General features: G+C 38.4%; 1 pseudogene; it reads left to right on the top strand.

The window, feature by feature from the left end:
• Positions 1-6,387: 6,387 nt before the first annotated feature.
• LOC129392556 (40S ribosomal protein S25-like) lies at positions 6,388-6,754 on the top strand (annotated as a pseudogene).
• The last annotated feature ends 1,400 nt before the right edge of the window (positions 6,755-8,154 follow it).

The following is an 8,154-nucleotide window of genomic DNA, read 5'->3' as shown; positions in this document are numbered from 1 at the left end:
TTCAATTATTTGTTATATGTTTACAACCCCTATGTGGTAAGCAGGGTAGGCACCTATTTTATAGGTAAAACAGTGGGGAATAGGGAGATTCATTAATTCTTCCAACAAATACTTATTGACCATTAGGAAAATTTTTTGCAAACATTTTATGAAATCATTATTTTTGGAGGGTGTTCATTCATTCATTCATTTTATAAATATTTACTCAGGGCTTTCAATGTGTCCTCCAGGAGCTCACAGGCTAGTATAAAAGACAAACACTAAATAAAAAAAAGTTTAAGATATAAATTGCTACAGTGTTTAGTACTCATGAGAATAACAGAGTATTAAGCAAGCATATAATAGGGGGATTTGACCTAGTCAGATAAGTAGGAGAAGGGATCCCTGAAGAAGTGATGACTAAGATGTGAAAGAAGTATATGTATTTAGACTAGTGAGAAGGAGAAAGGAACTTTCCTAAAAAAGAGAACAATGTGTACAAAGACCCTGAGTTAGATGGAAGAGGCCTGGTGAATATAGGGGGTAGGAGGAAAGCCATCATGATTGGAGCTCTACATTTAAATATGAAGTCAAGGAGGCTGAGGCTGCAGAGGAGATGGAAAAAAGTGGGCAGAGACATCTTAGTCAGCTTGGGCTGCTATAACAAACTACCACAGACTGCGTGACTTAAACAACAGACATTTATTTTCAGTTTTAGAGACTGAGGAGTCCAAAATCAAGATGCCAGCATATTCAGTTTTTGGTGAGGGCCCTCTTTCTGGCTTGAAGATGACCACCTTCTTGCTGTATCCTCACATGGCAGAGAGAGGAAGCTATGCTGTCTCTTCCTCTTCTTATAAGGGCACTAATCCCATCCTGAGGACTCAGCTCTCTGGCTGATCATATCTAGAGACTCTCCCAGCCTTGTGTGAACTCCAGCATTTGTTCAGCTCTCAGTAATTGTTCTTTTCCCAGTAGTTGTTCTTTTCTTGGTGTTTCCTCTCAGCCCAGCCTTATGAAGTCTCACCCTGTGCATGTACAGCTTATTATTTGGCCCCAAACTCAAGGGATTCTATTTAAGTTTCTGAGTTCCTTCTCTATTCAGGCCCCTTTTCTCTGAGATCCTGCCCTGCAGCTTTTAGGAGACTTAGTTGCTTTGAATTCTACCATCTCTTTCCTCAGCTTGGCAAAACTGCTCTGTTTGGGCATCTACCACTAATTACATGCATTAACCTTTTTTGATATCAATTTTCTCATATGGGATATGTGGGGTTGTTGAATTAGATTAGATAATCTCTAAAGTTCCTTACAGAGATTCAATGATTGCCTCTAGAATGGTCAGTCTTAAGAAATTTTCATTACAAATAGTCAATGACTAGATTTTATGTCTTGAGTCTAGAAATTCTACCTATGAAATTTTATACAGTAAACCAACACAGATGACAAATAATACATAGTTCTCAGTAATAAAATATTCTGGTCAATGGCTTGTCATCAAACATCCCACACACAATTTGAAAACCTAAAGTCTTCAAAGTTAATAACATTCAAAATACTGTATTGAGCACAATTTTTGTTAGGTGACTCAGAAGATGTTTCAGGATTGCAGTTCCTCATATGAACCATCATGGACATGAATTATCATTGTACTTTGGGTTTATAGAAGTTCCAGTTGATAGAAGTTTCTAGTTGCTAGAACCTTGTATAACCCACCTTTTACATTCTTTGTTTTCAATAATTTCAAGATGCTACCAATCTTGAAGAACAACTACTGGTGAAAACCAACCTCTTGCAGAATCTTTATCTAAATTATCAATTACCACTTTCTTTTAAACATTTGTTATCAGCCTCAGAGGGAAAGACTATGTTTTCTCTTTATTACTTTTTTTACACTATACCATCAAATGCTTACTGATTCCTCAATTGTCAAATTCAGGAGGTACTATTACAATACAAAAAACAAAAAATTTTCATGAAAAGTGTTTTGGGAAAGAGAAGAAACATACTAGTTTTTCAAAGGAACATTTTCCCATTGTAACTTCTTGGAGCTACTCTCCTTTTATACAATCTGAATATTGATGGTATAAAAATTTTAAGCAAAGCTTCATGGGAGGAGTTCATGCACAGAGGTCAGATACTTTGAATTATTTTGTAGTTTTTTGGGCTGGGGAAATGTCTATGAAAATATTTCTTATGAATCTGAGAAAACTCACTGAGTCAGTGAATTCAGAATGCATGGACAGAGGCATTTTACATTGACATCTGTGTGATTTCGCAGAATGCCATGCATGTTCTGATACTGTAATTCATCTTTTGGTTTCTACCGTCTAATATTAACACAGAGGCCAGAATGAAACTAATAAAACCAGGCCAGGTTGTGCTGCTCCTCTGCCCAGAACCATCCAGTGGCTTTTCCTGTCATTCAGAGTAAAAGCCACAGTCTATAAAGTGACCTGTCCCTTCATTCCACTCTTTCCATTCACTTCTTTCTAGCCATTCCCCTCATCGACAGCAGTTTCTTGAATCCTGCAGGCCAGCTCTGTCTGGTTCCTTTGGTCCTTCTGTCTGGAGCACTCTTACACCATATTGCCATGTCTTGCTCTTCCACCAGTTTTAGGTCTTTACTCTCTGTTATCTGTTCAGTAAACCCTTATCTGCTTGCTCTTTGAAAGTGTACATTCCATTTAAAAATTTTCATGGAAATTTTTACTGAGACAATTGTAGACTCACATGCAATGGTAAGAAATAAAACAAGGAGATCCCATATACCTTTTATCCAGTTTCCCCCAAAGGTAACATCTTGCTAAACTATAGTACAATATCACGACCAGGATATTGACATTGACGCAATCTACTGATCTTGTTTGGATTTTCCATTTTAATTTTTAAAGTATAATTTATTTTTTCTGTAGCACTTCTTACCATCCAGTATATTTTATATTTTACTTATTCTGTTTATTGACTTACTCCACCTCACGAGAATGTGAACTCCAGGAGGGTAGTAATTTTTGCCTGTTTTGTTCGTATCACTATCTCGGAACCTGGGACAGAGTCTGAGAGAGTGGATACTTATACTTTTTTGTTGAGTTAAAGAATGAATTGTATAGTCTCTCACACTGGGTCCTGTATGCAGGATGATTCAGTGCAGTGACACTATACACTTAAAGAGGAAAAGTGAGACTCTTTACACTGAGAAATGCTCCTCTGGTTTGTGATAAGTTCTGTCGGCAGCAGCAATCATCTCTGAAGTGCTACCGAATTTAAGATCTGGAGTCCAGAAAGAGCCGAAGGCGTCTTTGATTTTCTGCCCTAGAAGCTCCCTGTCTGTGTCTTAAGGCATTAAAGAGTAGCTAAGCTGGTAACAAATCTGGAAATGCACTTTTCATTTTTATTAACTACATTACAGCCTAGAGACAGTAAATAAATCAGATCCAAATGGTTAAGCTAATTCACCATTAGAAGAATGAACTAATGACACTGCACAGTCGGGGCCACCCTTATTTTAAATTCCCAGGTCTTCCATTTGTTCACTGGTGGCCGTCCAGGATCTGACCGTCAATTCTTAGAGAATGTTGGTGAGAAGGCTACTGATGGAACTGCACTTTTCCCAAAGACCTGTTTGGCTAAAAGCAGTGCAGAGGACAATTCTTGACTTACCTCTCAGAATGTTAAGGATACAAATAGAAAACTTGATGCTCTTAGTCAAATTGTAAGATAAAATTTTTTGGTAATGAACAGGGTAATGAGAAACTTGAGGAAGTCAGGTACTTTGTACAACCTGTTTGGGGCACAATTTGACTGTACTTTTCAATGAATGCATGTACTCTTTGAATCAGCTTTTAAATTTCCAGGACTCTAACAAATATTACTTGCACATTTGCTGTAATAGAGATAGTGACCTTACGTTTCTTTGTCTGACAACTCTAAGTGTGGAACTTATTTGTCTCTGATAGAAGAGTTTGCTAAGGAGAAGAAATGTTTATATCAATCTTTTTCTTATTTCATTGGTTTTGCAGAGTTCTGTAATCTGCCAGAAGCTTTGTTTAGACAATTCTAATATATCCTGTATCCTCAAAGGTTAGAATCACAATTAATCAAAATGACATTTCTCATGACATCTGAATTATTAAGGATGATATTCATTTTGCTGTATCTATAACAGAAAAACTGAAAGTAACTTTCTACAACTTCTAAAATGTATGATATGTGGAAAAGGAAGAACACAAAATTATTTATGCAGTATGGTTATTTATATACTACAAAAAATATGTATATAATAGGTTAAAGACATTTATTCCAGAATGTTTGTAATAACATAAGAATAGAAATATCCCAAATGCACATCAATATGGGGCTGGTGAAAAAATTAGGATTCATCCATACAATGGAAATTACACAGCTGTAAGCAAAAATGAAGTGTTATTTGTGCTGATATGAAACAATCTCCAAGGTATATTGCTGAGTAAAAAGTGACTTGTAAGGCAGTGTGTATGGTCTGATCCAGTTGGGGTTTAAAATGTGATATGTACACATATGTATATGTATGCAAATATAAATTTGCATGAAAATGCAGAGTATTTCCAAAGAATACAAAAAACACATAATAATGTTTGCCTCTGGGAGAAGAGGGAGTGACTTGCTTTTTATTTTTTTACTCCTTTGTATACCATGTGTGTCTTTTTTTTTTTTTTTTTTTCATTTAGAAGAATAAAAAGCTGCATTGTTTCACCTCAATTAAGGAAAGCCAAAGAATATGAAGGCCAGAATCATCCCATATGAACCTGAGCATGTAGGAATACAGGTTTGGAAAATTCATACAAAAGATGGGCATTGGGCTTCCCTGGTGGCGCAGTGGTTGAGAGTCCGCCTGCCGATGCAGGGGACACGGGTTCGTGCCCCGGTCTGGGAAGATCCCACATGCCGCGGAGCGGCTGGGTCCGTGAGCCATGGCCGCTGAGCCTGCGCATCCGGAGCCTGTGCTCCGCAACGGGAGAGGCCACAACAGTGAGAGGCCCGTGTACCACAAAAAAACAAAAACAAACAAAAAAAGATGGGCATGATTCTGTGACATGAAACTCTTCAAAGAAAATATGGTTCAAGCAGGACAGGATTCTTAAAGCAATTAAAAAAAATTTATTATTTTTTTTAAATTAATTAATTATTTGGCTGTGTTGGATCTCCATTGCTGTGCACAGGCTTTCTCTAGTTGCAGCGAGCGGGGGCTACTCTTCGTTGCGGTGCACAGGTTTTTCATTGTGGTGGCTTCTCTTGTTGCAGAGCATGGGCTCTAGGAGTGTGGGCTTCAGTAGTTGCGGCACGTGGTCTCAGTAGTTGTGGCTCATGGACTCTAGAGCACAGGCTCAGTAGTTGTGGTGCACGGGCTTAGTTGCTCCACTCACATGGGATCTTCCCAGACCAGGGCTCGAACCGTGTTCCCTGCATTGGCAGGTGGGTTCTTAACTACTGAGCCACCAGAGAAGTCCCTGGAACAGGATTCTTTACATAATATAATTCTGACGTTGTAGTCACAAATGATCCAGATAAAAAACAAGGAAAAGAAGAAGGTATCATTTCTAGGAAGCTCTCTGGTAAACTCAGGTTTTATTTTATTTTTTGGCTGCATTGGGTCTTTGTTGCTCGCGTGGGCTTTCTCTAGTTGTGGTGAGTGGGGGCTACTCTAGTTGCCGTGCGCGAGCTTCTCATTGTGGTGGCTTCTCTTGTTGCAGAGCACAGGCTCTAGGTGCGCGGGCTTCAGTAGTTGTGGCACGTGGGCTCAGTAGTTGTGGCTCGTGGGCTTAGTTGCTCTGTGGTGTGTGGGATCTTCCCGGACCAGGGATTGAACTCGTGTCCCCTGCATTGGCAAGCAGATTCTTAACCACTGCGCCACCAGGGAAGTCCTAAACTCAGATTTTAAAAAGATATGAATAAAAGATGAAAAAGAAGGACATATGCCAAGAGAAGATTAGAGACTGGCCCAGAAATGCATAAATTGTGTCAGGAAGAGTCGTACCCCACCATAAGACAAGTGTAAGGACAATAAATAGCTACCAGTGATTGAGCACATAGGCCAAGCTTGGCATGGATCATCTCATTGGATCATCTCATTGGATCCTTAGCACAACCCCAAGAATTATCAAAATTAGAATTCAATATTCAGTTGGTAATATTATCACAATTATTGTCATCTTATTTTACTGACAAGAAAGTGAAGTACAGAGAGGCTAAGTAACTTGTCTAAGATAATGCAACCAGAAGGAAGAAAACTGCCCATACTCTTAATTATTACATTATTCTTTCTCCGATAGCTAAAAATATGTTAACGGATAGAAGTGATGGGCTTTTTGTCCAACATTGTAGCAAGGCTGAATGGTAGTAGCTGCTCTCTGAACTTTGCTATGCTGCCCAAAGATGATGAGAAGAAAGAAGAAAGATGCCGGAAAGTCGGCCAAGAAAAACAAAGATCTGGTGAACAAATCTGGGGGCAAGGCCAAAAAGGAGAAGTGGTCCAAAAACAGTTTGGGACAAGCTCAATAACCTAGTCTTGTTTGACAAAGAGATATATGACAAACTCTGTAAGGAAGTTTCCAACTATAAGCTCATAGCCTCACTGTCATCCCTGAGAGACTGAAGATTAGCAGTTCTCTGGCCAAGGGCAGCCTTTCAGGAGCTCCTTAGTAAAGGACTTATTAAGCCGGTTTCAAAGCACAGAGCTCACGTAACTTATACTAGAATCACCAAGGGTGGAGATGCCCCAGCTACTGGTGAGGATGCATGAACAGGTCCCTCCAGCTGTACATTTTGAAAAATAAAACTTTATTACATAAAAAAAAGAAAAAGAAGAATTGATGGCTCTATTCTAACAAAGAAAAATTTAGTAAAGTTAAAGGAGAGTTTCTATATTAAAATATTTTTGATCACAAAGTGTAAGATAAGAGTTTTTGTTGCTGTCACTAAATTCAATGAGAGTGGCATGAAACAGCTCTTGTGGTCTTAGGCTGTGTTAACTGTAGCAAAGTATGAGGAACAAAGAAGATGGTGGACTTGAATTCAGCAGCCACACTCAGAGCACTCTTTAAAAACACCAAACTTTAAAAAATTAAAAGATGACCCATTGATAGCATTAAAGAAAAATTTGAAAAGAAAAATATGCCAGAAATTGCAGTCCCCACTGCAATTACTGATTTTATTTTTTTTCATGTTATTTCCAAGTAATATTTCACAAGCAGATGCATTTTAATGCAATCGTGTGTGTAAGCTATTTTGCATTTTCTTTCCCACATACCACACATAATCATTTTAATTATCATTTTTGAGGCTGAATAATTTTCTGTCATGTTGATGCACCATAATTTACTAAACCAAATTGTTGGGTACTTAGCCTGTTTGCATTTTATTTCCATTATGGGGAAATGTCATTTTGATCAATTGGAATTTTATCTTTTCTGTGTGGGATGTATTATGGTTGTCTAAATATAGCTCCAGGCTGGTTATAGAATTTTTCAGAGCCTATGGAATAGAAAAGGAAAGATAGAACATTTCTACATTTATTCTTCACTAGCCAATGATTTTTCTGTTAGTGACTCGTACCACGCCTGAGTAAAGGAACCTGAGGTCAATGACAATTATCCCAAAGGTTGTCTTAATATGTGAAGACCAAACCACAGCAATATCTTTGGGGAAAGAGATAAATACGAGTTTCTTTAGATGAGAGTAACTGCAGCAGTAATGTGGGAAATGGGTGATCAGTTACTGGGAAATATTGGTCTGGTCTGTAAAAATCAGTAAATAGGAAAGACTGAAAATTATTTCACTCCTTGAGCAAATTCAGCTTGACCGTGGTTTTTCCCAAAGCCATACCCTCTCTTGTCTATCTAGTGAACTTTAATTCCTTGCTTAAGAGTCAGCTTACCAGTCACCATCTTTGTGAAGCTTTCCTCCTCCTTTCCAGCACAGAACTCTGTAATTCACCCCTCTTATTGCCTTTATCCTCACATTCACAACTCTTTTTTTTTTTTTTTTCAGAATAAACTATGAGTTCCTTGGGGCTGGGACTTTGTCTTGCTCCTCATTCTAGCTCCACCATCTATCATAGTATCTGGCATGTAGTAATGTTTTAAAAAGAAATTAGGGCTTCCCTGGTGGCGCAGTGGTTGAGAGTCCGCCTGCCGATGCAGG

The sequence above is a fragment of the Physeter macrocephalus genome, chromosome 11 (genome assembly GCF_002837175.3).
Source record: "Physeter macrocephalus isolate SW-GA chromosome 11, ASM283717v5, whole genome shotgun sequence".
Classification (NCBI taxonomy): Eukaryota; Metazoa; Chordata; class Mammalia; order Artiodactyla; family Physeteridae; genus Physeter; species Physeter macrocephalus.
This window is presented reverse-complemented; position numbering and strand designations above follow the sequence as displayed.